General features: G+C 29.9%; 1 protein-coding gene across 2 annotated transcripts in view; it reads left to right on the top strand.

Moving 5' to 3' along the window:
- Positions 1–15371, top strand: part of LOC111633577 (leucine-rich repeat-containing protein let-4-like) — a 131379-nt gene that overhangs the window by 22869 nt on the left and 93139 nt on the right. Inside the window, exon 1 of one of the 2 annotated variants that reach the window (XM_023378176.1) lies at positions 11045–11075. The exons of the other annotated variant lie outside the window; for it this stretch is intronic. The gene's annotated coding sequence lies outside the window, so the exon portion shown is untranslated. Of the gene's footprint in view, positions 1–11044; positions 11076–15371 lie in introns of those variants that run through there. 2 annotated transcript variants of the gene reach the window in all.

Genomic DNA, 15371 nt, shown 5'->3' with positions numbered 1-15371 from the left:
ATATATATTTTTTAAAGTTTAAAGTCAATAAAAGTTTTTAAATTGATAAAAATATTTAATTTTTATATAGTTTTTTAAATATTAAAGTAAGGATGTCGACTGGTTCTTCTCTTGCCAAACAGATATGTTGTTGTAGGATTTATATATATATATATATATTTTTAAAGGGGGAGAAAGTATGATATATTATAAACAAATATCTATATTTAGACACGGAAGACAAGAAAAGTACCAATGAAATTTCAATTGTCTTTAGGAAACGTGTAAGAATGCTTATTGAATAAGAAGGCGATGATCATTTTTCATGGAAATATCATGACGGATGAAAGTGGGTGAAGCTATTCTTCAACCATTATTTTCCTGTCAGTGAAGCAAAGTCTGAAGAGAAAAGTTTTGCTTAAGTGAGACGGATAGGTGATATAATTTGCTTGGCCAAACTGGCTACACGGTCATAAGAAAAGCGAGCGATTCGTTTTAAAACTCGTCCCTCCCCCTCTTGTGTAATATCTTTCTCTCTCCACCCTTGGGGTTCGAGCAAAAGCTGTTTTTTTATTTTTTATTTTTTTTACAGGATAAAATAAGAAGGGAAATAAATAAATATATATTTTCTTAACTCGATTATTACTTTCTCTTTTAACTCGGTTACTAAAATAGTTAGGTTTATCATTAGATAAATGTTAGGATACTATTTTAGGTTAGATGATAAGTGAAGTTCGTATACGTGAGAAGAGCCGTCGCCCGAATCAAAGAATAATCCATTAATGTTGAAGAGCGGTGCATCAACAGTTTCCTGATGAAATTCGGAAGAGTAAGTTATTCGTTAATTGTAACGGGGTTGTCCATTTGCCATCTCTAAAAGGCCGCGAGTAATTTGTGAACGATGTGTACCTTCTCTTGCGTGATTGCGAATAGTCACGAACCTAATTTCCACTCGGTCACGTTCTAGCCCCGAAGCATTTCGCATGATTTCCTACCTTGTTTTAGATAGATTTTTCCCTGTTTTATTTATATATATATATTTTTTTTCCTCGTTCGACCTTCTAGTTATCGAAATTTTAAAACGTAACGAAGACTTTTTAAGGGAGGAAGCGATAGTTTTCATTTTCTCCAGCTGTATATTGACCATATGAAATCGCGTTTAAGGTTAGAGAGCGAGAGTAGGGGGGAAGAAAAGTATTTTCGATGTTAGAGAAAAGCGTTTTCGTCTCGTCCGCAGAGGTATCGTTATCAGTAAAATATGGCATCCTAGTTTAATTAGTTTCTGTTGTGCGAAATTGAATGTGAAGTGCGGCCTTTTAGACCCATCTTCTCACTTCTATTCAAAAGTTTTGCTAGAATGGCACCCTTGGTGTTTACATACGTCTATCATATCTTTACTTAGTGCTTTTGCATTCTTAAACTTTTATTTTTATTCGATAAAACTCTTTTCCGTAGCTTTAACATTACAGAATTTTAATTTTCTAAAGTAGAATTATTTGTCTCCTTACGTAAGCGTGCTTAATTAAAGAAAAAGAAACATTATTTCTTCTGACTTAACACAAATTAACATATATTACTAATGCTGTAATTGGTTAATGTTTAAAATTATTGTAGATAAATGTGACTAGAATTTTAATTAATCGTTCTAGAATCTTTTCGTTTAAAATCTCGGTTAAAAAAAACCGATGGATTTTAAAACGATTGTAGACAAAAATTCTATAACGTAAAATTTTTTAAAATTTACTTAGAGGTAAATGGACTAAGAATTCGGAAGCGCATTTCTCGATACCTTTTTTTGTCTATTCGATTCATACACTTTTGAACTTCTGGACAACACCGAGTTATTGACAGAACAATCTAAATATATAAAATTACTTGTCCTGACTGAGTTACGGATTCATCAATCGCCCAGAGCAAACGCTGAACCTAAAGAAGTCAAATTTGATACACAGTTAGGGTACTTCATGGAAACGCACACTAAGAAAAGATTTTCCGAAATTCATCCGCGGGGGGAAATGGAGAGCATTAAGGCTTAACCGGAAAAACGGCTTTTACTGTTCTATTTTAGATGTGAGTCTTTGTTTCTGATGGTAATAATTTAATTTCCAAACGTACAATATTTACGTATTACGATTTTTTAAAGAAATGTTCGAACCATTTAAATTAGAATTTGTTATTACATATTTGCTCGATTATAGAACGATTATAAACCTTCTAGAAACTTGATCAAATTGAAAATAGTTCGTTTGATTCTGAGTAATTCTCATCATTCTCAGAGGTAGGTGTTACATAACAATTACTATGGTTGTTGAAATACTGAATATAAATGCGGTTTGCTTGCAAAACCTCCGCGGACGAAGTCGCGGGTAACAGCTAGTTTACATAATAAAACCAACTGAGATATCGTATGAATACTTAATAATAATCAGAAGTAAACCATTGCGCAAGATTTTACAAAAATCTTCATAAATCGATTTTTCTTTCCCTGACCGTTTTTAATATCTACTATACAACTTTTATAATAGTTATGCTGTGTTTATATATATAAATATTATAAAGTGTTATTTTAAATTTTAAATATAATATTGCAAAGATACTCACAAGCTGCATAGGAGACCACTAATAACCCGAAATGTACTTTTGTGTAGTGTTTTCGAAGGATGTAAGAATTGATTTTTTCTATGGCAACCGACGTAAATGTTTTCATAGAAAGAACATTAATTAATATTCACTTTTAATTTATCGAAAATTTTTCAAATCATATTTCACAATTTAAATTTATTTTATTTCAATGTTTGATAAAAATTCGAACTTTCATTTTCTTTATTTCAAAAACATATTANTTGTAATGCCCGTTACTTAGCTAACGATCTATTAAAGTATACGTCTTCGGCTTATTGTAAAGTTGCGATATGCAGTCGCTAATGGATCCTCTCTCTATAATAACGGTTTAATTAGTCTAAGTTACTACTGGTTTAGTACGAGCGACGGCCTCTTAAACGCATTATCACTATATGTACTTTCTCCCTCCCTCCCTCCCTCTATATATATATATATATATAAAAATAAAAGAGTAAGTTGGAATTATATCTTCCATCCGAGATCACATCAATATTCCATCAGAGTAGACTAAAAGTGTATTTGCATTACTTGACCCGTTATATTGAAAAAAAGGAAGATCTTTCCTCTTATTTTTATCCTTTTTTTTAAACCGAAATCTTTTAGAAACTGATACCAGGACAGTAGCCAAAATAACCTACGTAAAGAACACTCGAGTAGATTTACAGATAAATGCACAGAAAGACGATATATACGAGTATAAACTACTAAAATGTATCGGATTCGTGATAACACGCTTTACATTTCTGCCAAAACAAACTTGTAATGAGTGCGGATCGATAACATTGCGCGTAATGTTTACAATGGATTGCATGTAATTAATATAAAATATATATAAATGTTTTTTTTATTTATAAAAAGTAACGATAACGTAAAATATGTTACGTGTGTAATGTTTTAATAACGTTATTTTTGTGACGTGTGTACGAGAATGGATTTAAATCTTCTGACATTAAGAGACCCTTCACGTGTAGTAATAGATTTTAAAAGTTTATACTTAATCTTTAGCTGTATTATCGTAGAATGATGTCTTAAGCTTCCTTTCCCTCCATAGAATGAGGCTCTGTTTCTTACCGATAGGCCCTTTCACAGTGATTTTTTAGAATATGTCTTATTAGAGTGAACCCCTTTTGTAGTGAGCTGTATCTTCATAGAACGAGGCCCTATTATAGTGAGATTCTAAGCTGTAGCTTGTTTAGCTTAGGCATAAATTCAGCCCTGCGTGTATCTATAGGATGTTCAGAAAGTCACTGTGTACTGTACATACAAATCGTTTATATATGATAAAATGTAGATGTACAGTGTTCGATAACCCTGTATAACTTATGTTTTTCTCAAATCAAATATTTATACGAATAAAATTTGAAATATATGGTCAATATTTTCTTCAAAAATTAAATAAATCATCGCTTAAAAAAACATATAAATCTTAAATTTAGCATTTTCTTTCGTACATTAAGTAGTATTAAGTTAATAAGTTTTTGGAATATTACCAGAACTTTTATTTTTTTTCTACGCGAATGTTTCATACTCCGTTAATTTATTATGGAGATTATAACAACGTTATTCACATGGCATTTTGGCACGGTATAAATTTTTCCACTTTCCTACCGACAAAATATATTACATGGCGGAATAAATTTACAGCGATTCTTCCATAATCCAATCACTTTTATATTGGGGTTTTTAAATTAATTGGCAGGTAACAACAATATTTCTTTGGATGTTAGCCTGGGTAATTCCTTGGCGTGACAAGTTGATGACGTGAAAGGATCGCGTTTGGTTTCTCGACACGTGGTACACTGATCACGAATTCTTCCCTCGCACACAACCGCGGAGTTAGAAGCGTCGCCTGATTCAATTGAAACATATTGTGTTGTGTGCGAAAATCCCTCGTCCCACTTCACTCTCAGGTAGATGATTCGCTAGAAAAGATTTGTCTGCCTCGGGATTAAATAAATAAAACGCCTTACACCTTTCGATTTTTCCGAATTACATAAGATTCTATAAGTTAAAAACTTAAGTCTGAGTTAATGAAAAGTACTTACACGTTACTGTTTATTGAAGTTTATTTGTAATGCCCGTTACTTAGCTAACGATCTATTAAAGTATACGTCTTCGGCTTATTGTAAAGTTGCGATATGCAGTCGCTAATGGATCCTCTCTCTATAATAACGGTTTAATTAGTCTAAGTTACTACTGGTTTAGTACGAGCGACGGCCTCTTAAACGCATTATCACTATATGTACTTTCTCCCTCCCTCCCTCCCTCTATATATATATATATATATAAATGTATATTCTTCCCTCCTCTCTCTCTCTCCCAATAGATTTCTCTTGGACATCAAAGAGATTCAAAAGATTCTCCTTATATCGAATTCTTTAATGTGACATCTTCATATCATCTCGGATGAATTATGAATTGTAATATAGACTTTCCCTTTATAGGATTATAGTATTGTTTTAAAATAACCTATATAAATTTTTCTTAATAGACAATACATAAAAAAAAAACAAAAGCATGATCATTTTTGAGGGATGTTAGACTCGCAATAAAAGCATCAAATAAACTTCCTTCTAACAATTTATGAAATCGTGACATCGCTCGCGATTCAAATATTTTATGTAATGGTCATAGCGACTAGCATTTTTTTTCTTTATTTTGGAAAAAATATCAACATTAAATAGCTTGGTTAAGTTACTCAGAGATGTACAAACTGAGCGATTTTTTTTATATTTATATATAAAAAGTAAATGGATTTTTTCTAGATAAAGTTTTTCTCTTGCACTAAGAAAAATAGGGGGGAAAAAGAAGAAATGTTTCGACTATGTTTGTGTCATTCGACAACCGGTTAAGATTAAAGTAAAAAATATAAAATAAGAAGAGAAAAAATAGTAAAGAAAATGAACAAGTTTAGCGACAACATCACGTCTGTTCTATTCCCATCTAACATTGCAAACGTGATGCGAATATTACTTTTGTTTCTTGATGTGCAACGCACAAATGCATCAGAAATTTTGTAACTTTGTTAAATATCTGCAATATAACAATCTCGAACAAGAATGTCAATCGAAGAATTCCCTTTTCATCGATCGAATAAGTTTAAATATAATTTTCTTCCTTCGCAACTTCCATAAATATCTGACAATTTAATCAACTCTTTCTTCTTCTTCTTCTTTAAATCAAATTATAAATTATCACGTATAAAGATTTATATATGAAAAATAATAATTTTTCCATTTAGTTTATAAGTCGCTTAATGGTGGTGATTGAGATCTCTTACAAGAGCCTACAGGCCTTAGCACTTAAGCATTGAACACAAAGATCTATCAAGCAAAGACGGATAAACTACTTAGCACTTAAGTAAAAGTAGAACGTATTTAGAGAAGTGTTTCTTTAGCAAGAACATCGTTTAAGCCTTATAAATACCAGCAAAAATTATTGTGGCATCGGGATGCAACAATTTTTAATTTATTTAATTTAAAATATATGCTCTCCACCTCAAATCAGTAGTTTCTTTCCCCTGTAAATCATACTTTTCCTGACAACGGCAGAGTCGTGCCGGTCATCTATGTAATTCCGTTCTGGGGAAATTTTTGAATTGAAATCGTATGACTTCCGATCTATACCGAAAGTTCGTATATAGTTAATAAGGTCTCTTTCTCCTAAGCTTTTCATATCTGGTCTCGACTTTCATTTATCTAAGAGATTAAGGAAAAACGGATGAGAGTGGGAATTTATATGTCTAAAGTTTTTCATATTGAAGTTCAATTATTTTAATAATAACATTTTATANGCTTCTTTATGATATAATAATAATAATAATAATATAAAAAATCCCCTTATATTTTATTCATAAGAGTTCTAGAATTATTTATATATGTAGAATAGGCCTATAATTATTACATTTTTTTACGCGTGTAACTTCAGAATTTCACCATTAAAAAGAAGAAATATAATCATTTTCTACTTCAAAGTAACGAATGAATTTTTATAAATACTTTTTTAAAAATGTAGAATTTTTATTTAATCTATAAATTAAATGTCACGAATTTGTGTTTTCGGTAACGAGTTTTGTTATTAGAAGTTTTCTGTGGCAACATTCATTCGAAAGCATACCAAAATGAAACGGAAGAGGAGAATCCAAAGCAAATTCGAGTTGTTTTGTTGCTTAACCGAGTGCAGCCGAAGAATTTAAGCAACTCGCTGCATTATTATCAAGAGGCTATTTTGAACTAGTTGGTTAACAAACCGCATTCCCTCTTCATTCCAGACATTGTTCCACTTCTTGGAAAACCAAAGAACTCTCTCCACACGAAAAAATAAAAATAAAAAATAAAGAAGAATTCTCCAACTGGGAATAAAATAAATGCCAAAAGAGACATTCTAGTAAATAGATAGATTAATTTATACCCGATAATAACATTTGTTTATAAGGTAATAATCTAATTTATATAAGTTACGTTCCTTCTTATTATCATACCTCAAGTTGAAAATTCTTTATTAAAATTAAAAAATTTATTTATCTTTAGGACCTTTAGCCATTCTTTTTTCATCTTTAACATTTTTTCATACATTAAAAAGTGTTTACAGAAGAAAATATCCGTAAATCCAAGCCGTTTCGCGTGATTTAGGAAATGTTTTCGCTTTCGTGAAACGTTTTAATATTTCCTAAACAGAGTTTTGAATGTTAAAAATGCGTTTTTGAAATTTATGATGGGAATGACAAGTGTGGCATATCCGCAACAGGAAAGCGATTACATTAACGAATGTCACATTTAAACAAAGATAAAGCCGTAGCGGACATATTCACTGGTTCAAATTGGTCGAAATAAAGACAATAGGAACGGGATAAGTCAAATTATTCAGCAACGATAACCGACCAGACTAATGAGAACCAAACAGGTTAGTGCATAGAGTATTCACTCCGCTTAACATTAACTGCTTGCCATTTTGTAAACGTTATATCTTCAGATAAATACGGAATATCTTGTAAGTTTACCACGTAACGACTGGCTTCCAACGTTTGCGATTATGCCGAATAACTTTCGGTTTGCTGCAGGCTTTAAATTACCTTATACACCATACAAGGCTAGCGAATTCCTCAGACCAGATAGATCATCTGTGTAAACAGATCGAATGTGCTTGCCGGAATCATTTCGTTTACGAATCGAATCCAGATTAAATTCGAATTCTTCGCCTTGTCAACTATGCCGATACGTTATAGTTGCGATCATTACGTTTAATTTATGTACGACCGAATAACTTGATAGTTTATTACGGTATTATCTATCATTCGGACGTCTTCATTCCGAAAAGAACATTTCTGTTATAAATCTAAGCCTGCTGTACCGTTGAATTGATGTTATTTTTTATATTTATGGCCTTCTATATTTGTACTTCTTTTCTTCCTCTAGAAAAATTCCGGATGTAGCTACGTTTTTATATATATATATAAAAGCAATTTATAAATTTTGATTCGGTTTGGATAAATTTCTTGTTTTTTTTGGTAACTTTATTTAATTTCCTTGAGATTGGTTTAGTTGTTGGTATTAATTAAGAACTGCAATCAAGAAACTTTCTCTAATTCCCTTAGAGAATTTTTTTTTCTTTGGAGAAATCTTGTTGAAATTTCCCCGAAAGAAACGGAAAGTACTGTCTAAATTAATCGTACAATTAATCTTAGATTTGACACTATAATTATATGCTCTTATACTTATATGTGCTATAGATGTGTAACTATCGAAATTACTCATATATATGGATGTGTACTGTACAGTACAGTACATCTTATATATTCTATAGTTGTATAACTATTAATCATAGATATGATTATATGCTCCTGCAAAGTGTAAAGTAACAGCAATCAGCAAAAATTTTAATCATATTTTTATTTTATTTAATTTAAAATATATGATCTCGATCTCAAATCAGTAATGGATTGCCCCTGTAAATCATTCTTTTCCTGATAGCAACAGAGTCATGCTAGTCATCTATGTAACTCGGTTCTGGGGAAAATCTTTAAATTGAAATCGTATACAAATAATCGGAGCCTCCCGTCCCCAAGCTTTACATGTCTGGTCTTGAATTTCATCTATATAACACCACTCTCGAGATTAAGAAAGGACAAACAGTGGGAATGTATAGGTCTACAAATTCTTCAAATTGCAACCCAATAAATTACACATTGTTTTCTGTAAGTTTGGAACTATAGAATAATTGCATGGCACTGAATAGGGAGGAAGTTATATTCAAGTTATTTTGTTGATGACCAACAGTCAGCGTGAAGTCGCCAGAGTTTAACAGGCTGCATCCAGTCTCCCCAACAATTACACGCAGCAGTCTGGATGCAGCCTGTTAAACTCTTCGGAGATTTATCCCTGATTGCGTGTTCCCACCATCAAAATAACTTGAATTCGTTCTTTCTCACTCAGCACCTATAAAAGAATAAAGATCAATACAACTCCTACGGTTCCGGATTTATGGGACAACCTATTTTTTTTAAATCAAGAATTTTATAAAATTTCAAGAATATTAAGACATTTGCAAGCGAATGCAGTTAATAAGATTTATATGGAGAAATTTTAAAAATTTAATTAAATGTATACAGTATCATTCTTTTTCATTAAAGAATGCATCATTTAATGATTCATTTATTAAAAAATTAATTTTTTTCTTCAATTTTCTCCATTGGAAATTATGTTATACAGTTGTATAACTCTAGAAGAATGCGGAAATGGCTTGGAGTTTTGGTAAGAAAGATGAATGTTCGGCCTTTTAACACAGAAATTAGTCAATAATTGAAGTGGAACCACATCGTTCTTGCAATATCTGACAAGTGATGTATATTTTAATTAAGAAATCCCGGATAATCTAATGACTAAACATAAATCAGTCGGAGCGAGAGATGGATTTAGAACGAATATGTCAGCTCGAAGAATATTTTCCATAATTATTTAAATTCTCAAAAATTAACTTGTAGTTTGTTAAAGGAAGGAAGATGATTAAATTTTGATATAATTATTCTTAATAACGAAGCAAAAATTAGAGTAAAAAAAACAAAAAATATCGTGTTAAAAAAAGGGCAATTCTTTGCATGCCCATTTATTCTATCGCATTAGAATTTCCATGTTGTAAGTAATTAAACCCGAAATACCGTTGCCACTAGCGATTTTTTCTGCTTCAATATTTATGCAAATATTTCAACGGGTTGCTTTCTCCTATACAGTAACATTATTATTTATTTATTTACTTTTTTTTATCTCTTTCCATACATTTTCTCTCTCCTCCTCATCATCTCTCGACAATTCAAACGTATCTTAACAGACGGCAGAAAATAGTCTGTTCTTTAATTAAACTCTATGTCAAAAGTATTTTGCTTCAACTAAATAACGTTAGAAGAATAAAAAAAGAAGAAGAAGAAGGGGGTATAGCAGGTGTTACCGTTAACGGAAACTTAGCATTTTAAAATCGTTACTTATCAGCGTAAGATGGATAGACGGGCGAGTTTCAGCACTCATTTGTGAAGTGGAGCCAAAGAGAAAGTTTGGCCAAGAGGAGGATGATAAAGAACTGCATCTAATCTAAACAAGGAAGGCAAGTAAATGCCTGCTGCAGACAGGTAGGAGGAGTTATGTCAACATATGATCTAACATAGCATCAATTGTCTAAGTGACAGATGGAACATGTCTCCAATCGGATATGTAAGCAAGAAAATGGAAGATAAAGTCGGATATTGCTTATTATATGATAAAATACACCCCAATGATTATCTTCTTTTGTATATATATAAAATTAGATTAATATAAAACCAATTAAATTATCTGTTAATCGTCATTACCTTCAATCTTAATTATTGTTTAAATTAATTAACACGTAGAAATGTCATTTTTAGAAATGAAAAATTGAAAAAATTAATTAAATTATTATTATTATTATTATTATTTTACAGTCAAAGTGACGAATCAATTTTAATTAATTCTAGAAGATAAAAGTTAAAAATTGTTTAAATATAATTAATTTTTATAAGTTATTAAAAATAGAATAATTAAAAAGAATTTATTCTTAATAAACATTTACCTCTTCGATTCATAATATTTTAATTAAGTTTACGAAGAAACGGTATATTTATACGCTTAAAAGGGGGTGTACTTTGTTGTTTGTTTAAAGTTGTTCGCCTAAAATGAAATTTAATTCAAAATATATTAATAACAGCGTAATAATTATGTAAATATTGTCGTTAAGATGAAATTTTAGTAGGAAAAATTTCGCAATTTTACTAACAGTTTTGATTTAATTTCTTATATTTGAGTGTTAGTAATTTTTTATTTTTATATTTAGTTCTTGCACTTTGTTAATTTGCTTACATTTTGCACGTGTTTATGCTATTTAGAAAGACAAATGCCATTGTCGTCGACAGAAGCTACTGTCTAGCTGTGATAAACATACTGAACAATGCAACTGTTGCAGTCGAAACGGTAAACTTTCTCGTTTAAACATTAATTAATGTAAAGTTAAGTTTGGTTCTACTCTATCTTCATCACCTCCCTCACTTGAAAATTTGATTAGGGTCAAACACAAACTTGTGGCTTTAAGCTATAGTATACATAAGAGGCCTTTTCATCTTCACTAAACAATGGTAAACTTTGAAGCACGAGCCTCAAATTATATCCTTGTAGCGTGAGGCCTCTTTCATCATCCCTTCATTTTAGATTTGTTTACTGTCAAATACAAATTTGTGGCTTTAATTAAGCTACAGTATACATAAGAGGCCTTTTCATCTTCGCTAAACAATAGTAAAGTTTGAAACACGAGATTCAAATTGTATCGTAGCGTGAAGAGCCCTAAGACTTAGTCTCTACAATAATTTATGCATGAAAAATTACACGTAAATATTACTTAAATTTTATTAAAAATCGAAGAAATTTTTAATAGTTAATTTATGTATTTATATTAAAATCTATACATGGAATAATCGACCCAGTACAAAAATAAATCCGGTAGAAAACTGCTGATATTTAATTTAATCAAGGTAAGTTTTTGCGTGATATATGCCTCATTAAAATTTCATTCCAAAATTTGGATAGATGTTAAAGTACTAAATTATAAATGGAGGAAAAGGGAAGAAAGAATGAGGGGTGGAAATTTAAAAAAAAGGATAGAAATAAGCACGAATCGTTTGCATTTCTTAATGGAAAAACTCCGTTTAGTGCTTATTTATCTATCAAAAATTGTCAGATTTCTTTCTTCATTTGAAATTGACGACAAGAAAACGAAATTGCTTAACAACAGTACTTAATCAAAATCTTCTCTCGTGCTAAATGATGTCTCTCCCTTTTTTTAAATGGAATTTTTACAGTGTTTTCGCTTTTAAACTGTGAATATTTTGTAGACTGAGCATATTAAACTTTTAACATATTACAGAACATGAATGATGTTAAACAATAAACCTGGATGTCCCTTCGTAATTAATTTCCGGCCAAGTACCTTACCGCAATCTTTGCATTATATTAATGGTACAAGGTGCAAAGATGCATAAGGCACTTATACCATCGCATGTTATGTCGGTTCAGCGGGCGATCGTAAGACGTTGGATCATTGAACAGTAAAGAAAACAGCCAGAACTATTATCTATGCACGCTAAGTTGTCAGGAATAATGAGTTATTTAATGAAGGAAACACGCTCCGATGCTTCCAATTTCATTCCAGCAAAAAGATAAATATCGCCCAATTTTATAAGGGGATATATATATATTTTTTTTAATTTCATTTTTCTTGCTTATTATCCATTACGAATCGATAATCGATACGAGCATTTTCTCACGTTAATAGCAAATATTTGAAAGGAATTTATCGATTTTTTTAAGCTGTTTATCCTCCATCATTGTTAGAGGAGAACAAGATGATTATCAGGAGCAGATGTCAAGTGATTGAATGAAGCGATTACCATTGATAAATATTAAATATTACTAAGAAATAGAATAAAAAATTCGTTTTTTTACTATATAAAGTGAAGATTTTGTAGTATTTATAGTCAATTTCGTGTATACAACAAACGAATTTACGAAGAAGATGGAGATAAATTTCAACTGCTTGGAGGTATAACACGAATTTAGAAAGTTTACAACGTATTGCTTTACTAAGGGAGTGTCTAAAGCGTACTCTTCACTCTTAAAAAAAGCCATTTTTTTCAAGAGTATTCTAAATGCAGAGACATTAATTCCATATTCACATCGCAGTCGAAGCTGACCATTAAAAGTGATCCTCTGGATGGACATTTATAAATCATTTCTGCCAATTTTTAGGACATTTTCAGTCGGTATCTTGATATAAAGAGAGAGAAACTCGGAAAGCAAACTTGATTTATTTTTATAGACTAAAATATTTTGAAGGGATTTTTTTTTCGGTCGAAACTTTCCAACATTTTCAACTAAATAAGAAAGAAAAGACGATAGACTAAGGAGAAAAAGATAAGGATTTTTATAGCATTGTAGCACAAAGTAATCTTCAGAATATAAATCGTTTAGAATTTTAAATGTTTGTAAGAAGATTATTTGTTTCGAATGTTAAAAATGTGTCAAAATATACAGAAAAATCATAATTGGAATACGAACATATATATATATATATATATTTGTTTTAAATTTAAATCCTTGCCTAAATAACTAACTTACAATTATATTTTACCTTTTAGTTTTATGAAAACGGTGCACACTAACGTCATTTTGACACCTTTTCAAGCGGCCCAAAAATCAATTAACCGTACTTTCTGTTAGAAATTCTTTAATTTGTGTCACGCTACAATCCGAAGAATCTCTCCAGTTGGTAAGTATCGAAGTCTTCGAATAAATAACAGCAAATTTAAAAAAGATTTAAATGTCAATTTGGCTCCATTTTTATACATTATCTTTATAAATACGTACCGTACATAGTAAAGTATTTGAATGAGATAGTAATTTAATTTTTACAATAGTTAATTGACTTTTGAGTTTCCTTTGTCGTGTATTTATGTGTGTTTGTATGTATAGATGTGCAACGGCGCGTTATCTTTTCATGGGCATCCATACAAATTTAAATTAAGGGGGGTCCCCGCGTATAGTGTTGACTTCAGACATTTTTGGGAAAAATATTTTATTATAAAAGATTGGTTTGGGGTCCCCGTTGATGAGGCCTCAAGCAATTTTTCTTTTTTCCCACAGAATAAAGCACCACTGTAGGTGTGTGTGTGTGTGTTTGTTTGTCTGTCTGTATTTATTTTTTTAATCCTTTTGTTGGAAAGAAATCTATATTACACTTTACCGAAAATTTGTTATTGATAAATTTACATTATTTTAATTACCTTATTTTTACAAAGTCATTAATCATTTCTTTGTTGATTTTTAACTTTTTATTCTCGCATAAATAAATAAAAAAATTGAAATTAGTATAACACAAAAGAAAAATTTCTACCACAAAAATCCATATCTAGATCAATTAAACGTTAATAATATTATTAAAGTCATATTTTTTTTCTTTTTAAAGAAAAAGCAGTTAAATCTAATAAGTTTATTTTTCGTGTTTTCTTTAAAATATGTTAATTATAATATAAGCTATTAATCACATTAAAATATCATTAAATTCTCTTATTATTTATTAATAAATTATTTTTTTAAATGCATTAAAAAGATTAAAATTCTCTTTTAAATCTTGATAAAATGCTAATTTTGTTTTTTTCTTTTCTTATTTAAGTAAAAAGCTTGATATGTACAGTACATAATTATGTTAGAAAATTTGACCTTAAATAATGATTTTACCCGAAAGAGCAATTATCCAATTAGCTGATATTTAATAATTTAGGGAAAAGTTTAAATCTAACCATCAATTATTAATAGGATTTTGTGATTAATGAATTTCTAGCACTTGACACGTAAAAAAAAATAATATATTAAATGTTACTAAATAAAGAAAATAATTCGATTTTAAATTACGTTTTATGTTAATTAATGAAGTCAAACTTCGATTTAACGCTAGCATTTTTTTGCCTCTGAAACTGGCGTTAAATCGAAGTATTGTATCTCAAACAGTGAAGTCTACGTACTGTACAAGCTTATTTAATATTTATATAAGCGATCCGTTTACAGGCGTTTTACTAGGGTAACGTTATTTTGGAGTACGCTATATAGAGGTTTGTTATGTTATATATTAAATATAGTTAAGTGATAGAAATATTTTTAAAAAGTAAATTTAAATCTACTTTTTATACGCAATATGTTAATTAATTATATCTCGTTTTAAAAAAAAACGGGTAAAATATAATTAAAAATTGATTTAAAATCAATTCTAACAATACATTTCTTCAATTTATTATTAAAAAAATAAAGAAAGAATTTTGATTTGATTTCTAGCATTTTATGACAATAAGGTATACATTTTCTCCTTATTTTTGAGTGACATTTATAGAATATTATTAGTATTTTTTTTACGGAATTAATGCTTGACTTTCTATTTATTTATTTTATTATGTTTTTACTTGTTTGCTTTTATTTTTTCTTCCTTTTTTTTAATGAATTTTATAGTAAGCGAGTCTAGAAACAATCAAATTTCTTTGACTTGACCGCTCTTCTAACTTGCTGCATTGAGAATTAATATTTATTCTCTTCTTTATGTTTCTTCATTTGAGGTTTACTCTCAACGAAATTCGATTCATTTCTTAGAAAGAATTAATTTAAAATATATTTTTCTGTTTCTTTTCTTTCCAATATTTTAATATTTTATGATTATTTATACTTTCTTTC

Source organism: Centruroides sculpturatus, unplaced genomic scaffold (genome assembly GCF_000671375.1).
Source record: "Centruroides sculpturatus isolate CEXI.00-Female unplaced genomic scaffold, Cexi_2.0 scaffold932, whole genome shotgun sequence".
Classification (NCBI taxonomy): domain Eukaryota; kingdom Metazoa; phylum Arthropoda; class Arachnida; order Scorpiones; family Buthidae; genus Centruroides; species Centruroides sculpturatus.
This window is presented reverse-complemented; position numbering and strand designations above follow the sequence as displayed.